We start from the raw sequence: 12920 nt of genomic DNA, 5'->3' as shown, positions 1-12920 counted from the left end.
CTTATTTTCGCATTTTCAGCACCTTAAACAATGTTTGACCCATAAGTCACTCACAAAATGTTTCTTGAAGAGCAACTTGAATTAGTCACGTATAATGATCTAGCCACTTTGCTAAGCATTTAATGCATGTGTCACTTAACGGCATGGAGGAACCAAAAATTTGTCCTAATAAAGTACACCTGAAACACTTACCAACACGTGGTTAGGCAAAGGGGTTAAACGAACAGGGTCAGATGTAAACAGCTGAGGGTTCCATTCCTTTACCACTTACTCATCTTCACCATACGGAGAAGCTTCCTCTCTTTTATTTTTATATTTATCCTTTAAAATATAGTCCTGGGGCTGGGCGCAGTGGCTCACACCTGTAATCCCAGCACTCTGGGAGGCCGAGGCGGGCAGATCACGAGGTCAGGAGATCGAGACCATCCTGGCTAACACGGTGAAACCCCGTCTCTACTAATAATACAAAAAATTAGCCGGGCGTGGTGGCGGGCGCCTGTGGTCCCAGCTACTTGGGAGGCTGAGGCAGGAGAATGGCGTGAACCCGGGAGGCAGAGCTTGCAGTGAGCCGAGACCGCACCACTGCACTGCAGCCTGGGCGACAGAGCGAGACGCCATCTCAAAAAAATAAAATAAAATAAAGTCCTGGAAGAGCAACTGCTATACATTTATTAGTTCAAGTAAAAATCCCCAGGGACTTGAAAATGGACACTAAATCAGAGGCTCTGGAGTGAAATGCCTTGAGAAAGCGTAAGTGGAGAAATGAATGGCCCTTGCGGAGTGAGGAACTGGGTTAAAGCAGTGGGAATGGTCAGAGAAAACAGCCACAAACACTACATCTCCCAAAGATGAAAGCACTTCCCTAGCAGCTGCACAGGAAGGAGGAGCATGAAACATTTATTACTATTGCACTTTTTCAGAAAGCATTTGGCAAAGAGCCACCTGGCCTGACTCCTGCAGGTGCGGCCCTAGTCCCCCCATCCCAGCCCACTGCCAGGAGGTGCTGCAGAGCACAGACGCCCTCTAAGTGGGGTCTCTCCAGTGGCAGAAGGCTCTTATCTGTATTGAATGCATCCCATTATGATCTTGCATTCTATCTAGTATTAACATTCAAATTGTAAAATCCTAACTCGCTTCTAACTCTGCAATGCACTCAGATATTTAGAATAAATATTTGCCTCAAATTAGGAGGAAGGAAAGAGAAAGCCTATTAAAAGAAAAAAAGGGCCAGGTGCAGTGGCTCACACCTGTAATCCCAGCACTTTGGGAGGCAGAGGCAGGCAGATCACCTGAGGTTGGGAGTTCGAGACCAGCCCGGCCAGCATCACAAAACCCCATCTCTACTAAAAATACAAAATTAGCCAGGCATGTAATCCCAGCTACTTGGGAGGCTGAGGCAGGAGAATCGCTTGAACCCGGGAGGTGGAGGTTGCAGTTAGCCGAGATCGCACTACTGCACTCCAGCCTGGGCAACAAGAGTGAAACTCTGTCTCAAAATAAAATAAAGAAAAAGAAAAAAAAAAAAGAAATTCTAGCAAATGGAAAAGTCACAGGCTATTTGAAATTTAAAAGTATAGTTCTTGGTATGTAGCAATATTTTAACATGGTTCCTTTAAATTTCCTCTCAACTCAATCTGAAATTTGAAAAAAATAACCCTCAAAAGTTTGGACCTGTATATCCATCCATCCACCCATCTATTCAATCAGTAAGGACTTCCTGAGCACCAGCGGGATGGCAAGCACTGTGCTTAAGTGTGAGGATAAAAAGAGGACAACTCTTTCCTGCCACTAAAAGAAAGCCGCATAGTCAAGAACAAGAAATGAGACATTTTTCCTTTTCCACGTCCAGTCCCTAGGGTATCTTTAAAATATTCTCTTTTTCCAATTCTTCTTTTTTTTTTTTTTGAGACAGGGTCTTGCTGTTTCACCCAGGCTGGAGTGCAGTGGAGAGATCATGGCTCACTGTAGCCTTGACCTCCTAGGCTCAAACGATCCTCCCAATTTAGCCTCCCGAGTAGCTGGAACTACAAATGCATGGCACTGCACCTAAATTTTTGTAGAGACGGAATCTCATTATGTTGCTGAGGCTGGTGTTGAACTCCTGGGCTCAAGCCATCCTCCCACCTGGGCTTCCCAAAGTGCTGGGATTACAGGCTTGAGCCACCATGCCCAGCCCTACTTCAGTTATTTTATTAGAAAAGTTATAAAGATAAAAATGGGGTCTGCATTCATGATCTCTACTTACTCATGTCCCCCATTAAACTATAAAGCCTCTACTGCCTAATGTCGGCCTCTACTCCCTACTGAAACTGCTCTTGCCAAATGAAAATGACAGGGACAATTTCTGCTCTTTAAATGACCTCTAGGTGACACTGGACATAGTTAATAATTTTCTCAATCAAACTTCCTCCCTGGATCCTGTCTCGCTTTGGTTTTCCAGTGCTCTCTCTTTTGCTGTTTTTTCTTAACGTCTGCCCAGTTTTGAGGGATTCCTTCTCCGATCTCTTATCTTATTCTAAGAACTGAAAAATTTTATGCATGCCCATGGCTTAATTCTGCACTGTAACCTGGTGGCTTCCAGATTTCCCTAATTGACATCTCTTCCCTAAACACCAGCCCCATATTCCAATTTGTATAAATAGCTCCACTTGGATGTCTCAGAGACATCTCCATGTAATACACCTAAAACCTAAGCCTCTTTCCCACATACCTGATCCTTCTCTTCCCTTCCTAGATGAATGGCAGCCCCATCCATCCCAGTCAGCCTGTGAAAAACCTGGAAGTCACCACTGCTTTATACCCACGCTCATACCTAGGCCCTCTAAATTCAATTTGACCTTATATCACTCTTGCTTAAAACCAACGCTCCAAACTGCCTCTCCGTCTTCCTCAATATGACATCCAATACAGCTCTTACTACTTACTCTCTAGTCACATTTTCATTATGATCATATTTTAAAATATGTTGCTCCCCACCAAAAGCCATGACGTCCCTTATTTGCCTCTGTATATATTCTAACTGGATAACTTTTCCCTCCCTACCTGGCTAAAGCCTACACATTCATCCAAAGCCTACTCCTATATGCAAACAGGTCAAAAGGAAGTCTTTGATGACCCCTCCCCAGGCTAGACTTCTCTATGCTATAAGATCAGTAATTTACAGCAGCAAAACTTGTAAACTTGCAGCAAAACTAAGTAAACTTGTTTACTAAGGGCTAACCTTTCACACTGGTTCTTAAATGTGCATAAGCATCCCCTGGGATCCTATGAAAATGCTGGTCTCCAGGGCCCAGTCTGATGCTCAGATCATCCGATCTGGGACTGAGCTCAAGAGTCTACATTTTTAACAAGGTACTCTAAGTGATGCTGACACAGTTGCTCAGGGAACCAGATTCTGAGAAACACTGAACTACTGGCTCTCCTCCAATCCACTCACTATATTGCTACCAAATTAATATTCATAAAATAGCTTTTGTATTAAAACATCAAGTACTTGGCACCAAGCCTGATTGTGTGCTTTACACATACCTGTCAACTAACTTCAGTTCAGTGAGGTTGATATTCTCTACAAAGAAACAGAAGATTATAGGGGTTAATGTTCTCAAACTCTCATTCCTAGTGATAGGATTTAAACTTGAGCCTCATTTCAGCCTACCATACCTTGGGTCATTCTCTGTTATAAAAAAGGAATGACCAAAAGTTTCACTGGTACCTCCCTGACAGTCGATAGACTCAAATCCTTGGGTTGGATTCGAAGGCCCTGAGTCTTCCCCTCCTTACTTAAGTCCCCATACTCCCCACATGAATGCCTCTGATAATTTTCTTAGCAACACTCCGTTTCCTCTTATATTTTAAATCTCTCTTCACCATTACATCCCTCTCTAACTGCCAGATACTTGGATCTTCCTTAAATTAAATCACAACATCTTAGAACTGTAAGGGAACATGGCAAACAATGCCTTCACGTAATGGGTGAGGGAATGAGACCCTGTGGGGAGGCGCCTTTCCTGGAGCCCAGTGCAGAGCTGGAACTAGGTCCTGGTTCTCCTGGTCCTTGGGCCAGCACTCCACAAAAACCACCACCACCCTCATTTATTCCAAAAACTACACCTTCCTTTTGTGTGAAAGAGCTTTATAGAGTGATGGAAATGTTCTAAAATGGGATTGAAGTGACAGTTGCAAAACTCTATATTTACTAAAAATCACTGAATTGTACACTTAAAATGGGTGAATATTAAAGTATGTAAATTATATCTCAATAAAGCTGTTAGAAAATAAAATCTTGCCCTTGGAGAATGAACTATACAATTAGTCAGAAGCAGGCTCCAGCACACAGCGGACAGTGGTGCATCACAGTTATCAGCCTACTGCTTGTCCTCAAGTAAAGGTCCCTGTCCTTCCTTAATATTTTTTTGAGATGGAGTTTCGCTCTTGTCGCCCAGGCTGGAATGCAATGGTGCAATCTTGGCTCACGGCAACCTCCGCCTCTGCCTCTCGGATTAAGCGATTCTCCTGCCTCAACCTCCCGAGTAGCTGGGACTATAAGCGCCCACCACCACACCCGGCCAATTTTTGTATTTTTAGTAGAGACGGGGTTTCACCATGTTGGCCAGGCTGGTCTTGAACTCGTGGCCCCAGGTGATCCACCTACCTCAGCCTCCCAAAGTGCTGGGATTACAGGTGTGAGCCACCGCACCCGGCCCCTGTCCTTCCTTTCATAGCAGCCATCTTACCTGCTAACACTGGAAGGTAAGCTTCCCAGGGACACGGGCTTTTGTATTTGGTCCTCTTCTATGTCCCCAGTTTCTATAATAATACCTGGCATGCGGTAGGCATATCAAATATTTGTCAAGTGAATGAATTTAAAAACATGCAAACCTCTTTTTCATCACTCGACCACATTGAACCTGGCTTGTTTTTCAAGGGAGGGGATGGCCAACCTGTCCAAAGTTGAAAGATGCTTGGGGCAGAGCAGGGACTGGCCAGGCTCCAGAGTCTGTGTTCTAACCACTGCCCTGTGCTGCCTCCCATGAGCATTGAACACACGTTAGCTGGGAGTGCCAGCAAATCTGCAAGTAGTGAGATTACCTAGGTCCTAAGAGATGGTCACGTTGGTCAGTATCACTTCTTCATTTAAGAGAGAGCTGGGTGAATTGTTTTTAATGAAGATTAAGAAGGGTTTTGGAATAGCAAGGCTAAGTGTGAATACCGATTGCTGGCTGTGTAATTGTGAGCACGTTACCTAACTGCTGAGTTGGCTTCTTCACAAAAATGAGAAAGACCACTGTCCTTGCAGGGTTACCATGAATCTTGAACCAAATAATGTCTGTAATGTACCCAGCACCCTGCTTGGCATGCACTAGGCACTCAATAAATGCCAAATGACTGAAAGAAATTGGGGGGAGTGGGGGGCAAAGTGGAAAAATAATCGTGGGAAAGGAGAGAAAGGAGATAATATGAATAAGACAAGGTGGTTCACGCCTGTAATCCCAGCACTTTGGGAGGCTGAGGCAGGCGGATCATGAGGTCAGGAGATTGAGACCATCCTGGCTAACACGATGAAATCCCATCTCTACTAAAAATACAAAAAATTAGCCAGGTGTGGTGACACACGTCTGTAGTCCCAGCTACTCAGGAGGCTGAGGCAGGAGAATCGCTTGAACCCGGAAGACGGAAGTTGCAGTGAGTAGAGATCGCGCCACTGCACTCCAGCCTGGGTGACACAGCGAGACTCCATCTCAAAAAATACCAAACAAAAACAAACAAACAAAAAACAGACGAGGCAGAAAGAGGCACTCAGTAATATCTATGTAAATTTCAAACACACACACACACACACACACACACACACACACACACACACACTTGCAGGACAAGCATCTCGAAGGGCATATATTCAATATGTTAAATAAATGTTCTGCGGAGAGAGGAATTCGAGTGAGCTGAAGGAGAATACAGAACGAAGCTGGGGCTTGTATGAGCAGGCGGGGCTGATGCTGAGCCCTGAGCCCTGAGACACCCAGTCCCACAGGCCTCTCTGCTTCTCTGTCACACACACACACCTCCCCCAGACTTACGCAAGGACAAGCAAAGAAGGAAAAGGCCACCCTCTCTGCCCACTCAACTTTTATTCCCAAACTTTCTGATGTTTTGTTTTGCTATCTACCAGCTGCTCAAAAAATCTACTTTCTGCTGGCTCCAGTGAGCCACAAATCGTCCACGATTCCCCTAGGCCCTCCCTTGCCACAACGCCTTTGCCGCCAGTCCTCCTTCCCCTCCTCAAATGCCAAGATTGCTTGTCAAGGCCTTATTTCTTCACAATCTGCCCAGTGTCTGCTATTTCTAGTGAATACATTATTAGATAAAGACTTCGGAATTTACATCTTCCTGGAGGAACTGTCTTGTATACAAGCATGCAGTTGGATCAGTTAAAAACAGAGGGCAGAGAAGCTGACAATTTCTTCTGTCAAGCTTTTGAAACTAAGTTGAGGAACAGCAACATCCTCTGATAATAATGTCTGGTGATCTGGTAATTTGGATAAGAGCTTCTCACTCACCCAGTTTCACACACATGTGTTCTATTCAACATCTCCAACTTCATTTCTTTTCTGATATTCTATGTTTACTTTCAGATAGCTTGGCTAGAGTGCACCTAAAATTTCTCATATATTGTATATGATCCTTGTGTGTTTAATTTTCATATTTTTGACAACCATATCAACAGAGCGATTTAAGATGAGCAAAAGGATGATGGTTCAGTTAATAAAGCTGAGAAATGTTTTTCTTCCTTCTTCCTTGCCGAAGTGGTCAGCTTTTCATGGTGGCCACCCTTCCTCTGGTTTACAAACCTATATTCTGCCAACGTTAAGGCATAGCTGAATGAAAGCCAGAAAAGACATTTCAAGAAAAGAAGGATACTGATGCAAAAATCCTCAACGGGGATACTAGCAAACTGAATTCAACAGCACATTAAAAGGATTATATACCATGACCAAGTGGCATTTATTCCTGAAACGCAAGAGTGGTTCACATACGAAAGTCAATCAGTGTAATACACCACATCAAAAGAAAGAAAGAAAAAGCCTCACATGATCATCTTGGTGCAGAAAAAGCACATGACCAAATTCACACATTTTCACAATAAAATAACACTCAACAAACTAGGAATAGAAGAAAAGTACCTCAACAGAACAGAGGCCATACGGCATGTGAAAACCCCGCAGCTAACACCACACTCAAGGGTGCGAGACTAAAACCTTTTCCTCTAAGATCAAGAAGAAGATAAGGATGCCAGCTTTCACCACTTTTATTCAATACAGTACTTGAAGTTCTAGTCAGAACAATTAGCCCAGGCACAATGGCTCACGCCTAGAATCCCAGTACTTTGGGAGGTCAAGGCGGGAGGGTTAGTTGAGTCCAGGAGTTTGAGACCAGCCTGGGCAACATAGTGAGACAAATTAAAAAAAAAAAATTAGCTGAGCATGGTGGCGCATGCCTATAGTCCCAGCTACTCAGGAGGCTGAGGTGGGAGAATCACCTGAGCCTTGGAGGTCAAGGCTGCAGTGAGCTGAGGTCACGCCACTGCACTCCAGCCTGGGCACTGGAGTGAGATTCTGTCTCAATAATAATAATAATTCCATTAAGATAGTATCAAAAAGAATACTTATAAATAAACAACCCATGTTCACAGACTGGAAGATAATATCGTTAATTTGTCAATACTACCCCAAGCAATTTACGGATTCCACGTAATAACTATCAAAATCCCATGGTATTTTTTGCAGAAATAGAAAAACCTATGGAAGAATACATATTCACCATCTCATAGGACCCTGAATAGCCAAAATGATCTTGAAAAAGAATAAAATTAGAAGACTTACACTTTGATTTCAAAACTTACTACAAATCTACAATAATCAAACAGTGTCGGCTGGCAAGGTAAATCATGCCTATAATCCCAGCACTTTGGGTAGCTGAGACTGGAGGATTGCTTGAAGCCAGGAGTTAGAGATCAGCCTTGGCAACATAGTGAGACCCTGTCTCTACTAAATAAATAAATAAGCTTATTTATTTATTTAAATACAGTGTAGTATTGGCATAAGGGTAGACATATAGACCAATGGAATAACATAAAGAGCTCAGAAATAAACCCTCACATATGTGGTCAACTGAGTTTCAACAAAGGTGCCAAGACCATTCAATGGAGGAAAGGATGGTCTTTTCAACAAATGTCACCAGGAAAACTGGCTCTCTATAAGCAAAAGAATAAAGTTTGACCCTTACCTAACACTATATACAAAAATTAACTCAAAGTGAATCAAAGACCTAAATGTAAGACATAAAAATATAAAATTCTTAGAATATAGGGCAAAAGCTCTGCAAAATTGGATTTGGTAGTGATTTCTTGAAATGACACCAAAAGCACATGCAACAAAAGAAAAAATAGGACTTTATCAAAAGTAAAAACTTCTGTGCATCAAATGATGCTGTAAATAGAGTGAAAAAACAACCCACAGACTGGGAGAAAATATTTGCAAGTCGTATATCTAAAGGGATTAATATCCAGAATATATAAAGTATTTCTATAACTCAACAAAAAGCCCAATTAAAAAATGAGCAAATGACTTGAGTAGACATTTCTCTAAAGAAGATATATACAGGCTGGGCATGGTGGCTCACGCCTGTAATCCCAGCATTTTGGGAGGCTGAGGCAGGTGGATCACCTGAGGTCAGGAGTTTGGGACGAGCCTGGCCAACATGATGAAACCCTGTCTCTACTAAAAATACAAACATTAGCCAGGCATGGTGGTGTACATCTGTAATCCCAGCTACTCAGGAGGCTGAGGCAGGAGAATCATCTGAACCCAGGACGTGGAGGTTGCAGTGATCCGAGATCGCATTGCTGCACTCCAGCCTGGGCAACAAGAGCAAGACTCCATCTCAAAAGAAAAAAAAAAAAGAAGATATATACAAATGGCCAATAAGCACATGAAAGGATGCTCAATGTCACTAATCATTACAGAAATGCAAATAACAGGCTGGGCGCGGTGGCTCACGCTTGTAATCCCAGCACTTTGGGAGGCTGAGGCGGGTGGATCACGAGGTCAGGAGATCGAGACCACGGTGAAACCCCGTCTCTACTAAAAATACAAAAAAATCAGCCGGGCGTGGTGGCGGGCACCTGTAGTCCCAGCTACTTGGAGAGGCTGAGGCAGGAGAATGGTGTGAACCCGGGACGCGGAGCTTAAAGTGAGCCGAGATCGCGCCACTGCACTCCAGCCTGGGCGACAGAGCGAGACTCCATCTCAAAAAAAAAAAAAAAAAAAAAAAAAAAGAAATGCAAATAATCACAATGAGATACCACTTTATACCCTAATAATCATTAGGATGGTTATCATAAAGTAGAAAATAACAAGTGTTGGCAAGGTTGTGAGAAACTGGAACCCTTTGGCATTGTTGGTAAGAATGTAAAACAGCCGCTATGGAAAAGTTTGTTCTTCAAAAAATTAAACATAGAATTATCATAGAATCTAGTAATTCACTTCTGAGTATATATAAAAAAGAATTAAAATTCTTATTCAGTTCTTGTTGAGACTTGAAGACTTATACACCAATGTCCACACCAGCATTATTCACAATGGCTAAAAAGTGGAAATAATCCAAGTGTCCATTAACTGATGACAGGATAAATGAAACATGGTCTATACATAGAGTGGAATATTATTCAGCCAGAAAAAAAGTACGAAATTTGGATACATGCTAATCCACGGATAAATCCTGAAAACATGCTAAGTGAAACACACCAGACAGAAATGGACATATACTGTATTCTACTTATATGAAGCAACTAGAATAGTCGAATTCATAGAGACAGACAGTAGAATGATGGTACCAGGGGCTGGATTAAGGGTGGGGTGATGAGGAATTACTGTTTCATGGGTACACAGTTTTTGTTTGGGATGATGAAAAGTGGATGAAGTAATAGTTGTACAACATTGTGAGTGTACTTAATGCCACTGAATTATACATTTAAAAATTGTTAAAATGTTAAGTTGGTGTTACGTATATTTTACCACAATAGTAATGAACAAAAGAATACTTGAGGGGATTGGGTTCCCACAGGATAAATGGCAGCTACCCAAATTAGAATTTCCACATCCACCAAAACAATCATACAGATCAACAGGGAGGACAAACAAGGTTGCCCCTGGCATACACTTGCAACATTGTTAAGGGTCAGAGAATTTTATAAATTTCAATTTAAATATGACTGAAGAAATAAAGGCCTGAGACCAGTAGATCCACCGTCTATACCAGAGTGGACAATCAGGTAAAGAATGCACAGAAGAGAGTACAGTGAGGTTTTGCTGGTGATGGATCAGTAAATGTCAACTAGAGCTCAGTCCCAGAAAGAAACGATCCCTCTCTCAGTAAAAACATTGACTGAAAACTGGGGAGTCAAAGGAAGGGGCAGTCTTGAGAAAACATTAGTTCTAAAAGGATACCTTTGAAAAGAATATATTGGAAGGGTAGAGGTAACAGAAGAGAAGAAAACAGCTAAAGATAAACATCCTCCTGAAACAAGATGATATAAACAAGCTGAGACAGACAACAAAGGCACCCTTTATTAAGGACACTGTACTTCACTGTAGCAACGAAAGAGGAAGCTCTTGAACTAAGAAAACTGTTAAGACATGCAAACTCTTCCATTCTTCTACATAGGATTGTCTGTTATCACTGGTCCAGGCAAATCCAACACAAATACTCATGAACAGAAAATGAAAAACAAACAACAAACAAGCATTCATGTGAAGTTATTAATTAAAAAAATTATACATAAAACTTTTCAATAGATGAAACCCAAAAGAGAAAGATTACAGGCACAGGCAAATGGTAACAAAACTAAAAGATGGATTAAAATATAAGTAAAAATGCAAGTACTGATATGATAAACCACCACTTATCATAAATACAAAAACTCAGAATAAAAATGGAGGGAAAAAGTGAAACAAGAACTACTGAACTTAAATAACCTAAAACAAAAGGAAAATATTTCAGAAATAAAAATTAAATTTTGTTTGCAAAGGGAAATATGAATAACTGAACATACAATAAGAAACATAAAGGAAAGAAATTAAAAGTGCCAAAAAATTTAATAGAAATTAACAAAAGATGGTAACAGGATCAGAAAGTAACACATATAGAAGATAAACAAGATCTAATACGCATACAATTTGAGTTCCTAAAAAGGGAAAGAAAAACAATGTTTAAAACTCATTCAAGAAAACTGCCTAAATACAAGCAGACTTGAATCTACATGATGGTATGCCTGGAAAACTGACTTAGAGGAGTCAAGACATAATCTTGCACAACTATTGACTTTAAAAAGAAAAAAAAAACCCACTGGACTTTCAGGCAAAAAACCAAGTCACTTACAAGGGAAAAAAATCAGATTGGCTTCAGACTTCTTGACAATATACAAAACAAGAAAATAATGGAACAACGTTTTCAAGAAAACCTAAGAAAGAAGTGTGAGCATGGTCATATGAAAATGGCTTTGTTCTTACAGGACACACACTTTAAATATTTAAGGAACATAGGGCATCATATCATAGCATCTTACTCTCAGAGGGATACAGGAAAAAATGTCCCTTCTGTACTTGCCAATTTTTCAGTGTGGCTGGATTGTTTCAAAATAAAAAGAATAGCAAAGAAAACCCTGAGAAAGAAGAGTGATGAGGCAGAGCTAGCTCTACTATGTAGCCTAGATAAATACAACTGGATGGGTTTGGCACATTAATACAGATACACATGCTACAGAACAGAATCAAGAACTACATAAAAGTGACATCTCAAATCACTGACAAGATGAACTTACTAATAAATGATTCAAACAACCAGGTAGGCATTTGGGAAACAGATAAATTTGGATCCATACATCTTTCTATATATCAGAATGAATTCCAAATGGATCAATCAAATGTAAAAACATAGAACCCTTTAAATATTGAGAACATGAGTGAATCCTTTATAACCTAGTATTAGAGCAGTCTAATTATGATTCAAAACAAGGTAATATAAGACTAATACAATTCTATCTCCTAAATGTCAAACTCTTCTACAAGGCAAAAAACATAAGCAGCAAATGACAAATTGGGAGAATATTATTTGCAGGTCTGTTTTCCGATATCTCAGGCTCACCTTGTACTTTCCCTTCAGTTGTGGAATCAACCATTTGTCCAAGAAAACTTTTGTTCCTTTGCACATTATATCACAAAATATAAAAAACTCCCTAAAATATAAAAAGCTCTTAATAGCTACCTTTTTTTTTTTTAGAAAAAATGGGCAAAAGACACGAACAGACAATTCACAGAAAAAGTGCAAATGAACTTAATGACATGAAAAAAATGAAAAAAAAATTGATGCCTTATCCATCAATGCTATCTTTACCATGCTCAAAACTTACAGACTATAATCTTATGTAGAAGAATGGAAGAGTCTGCATGTCTTAACAGTTTTCTTAGTTCAAGAGTTTCCTCTTTCGTTGCTATAATGAAATACAGTATCTTTAATAAAGGGTGCCTTTGTTGTCTGTCTCCCGGCTTGTTTATATCGACTTGTCTCAGGAGGGTGTTTACTTACATATGGTGGCTCATGCCTGTTATCCCAGCACTTTGGGAGGCTGAGGACAGATCACTTAAGGTCAGGAGTTCAAGACCAGCCTGGCCAACATGGTGAGACCTCATCTCTACAAAAAATACAAAAATCGCTGGGCATGGTGGCGTGTCCCTGTGGTCCCAGCTATTCAGGAGGCTGAGGCATGAATCGCTTGAACCCTGGAGGTGGGGATTGCAGTGAGCCGAGATTGTGCCACTGCACTCCAGCCTGGGCAACAGAGCGAGACTTTATCTCTAAGTAAA

The sequence above is a fragment of the Nomascus leucogenys genome, chromosome 5 (genome assembly GCF_006542625.1).
Source record: "Nomascus leucogenys isolate Asia chromosome 5, Asia_NLE_v1, whole genome shotgun sequence".
Classification (NCBI taxonomy): domain Eukaryota; kingdom Metazoa; phylum Chordata; class Mammalia; order Primates; family Hylobatidae; genus Nomascus; species Nomascus leucogenys.
The sequence above is the reverse complement of the archived record's forward strand: the minus strand, read 5'-3'. Positions refer to the sequence as shown.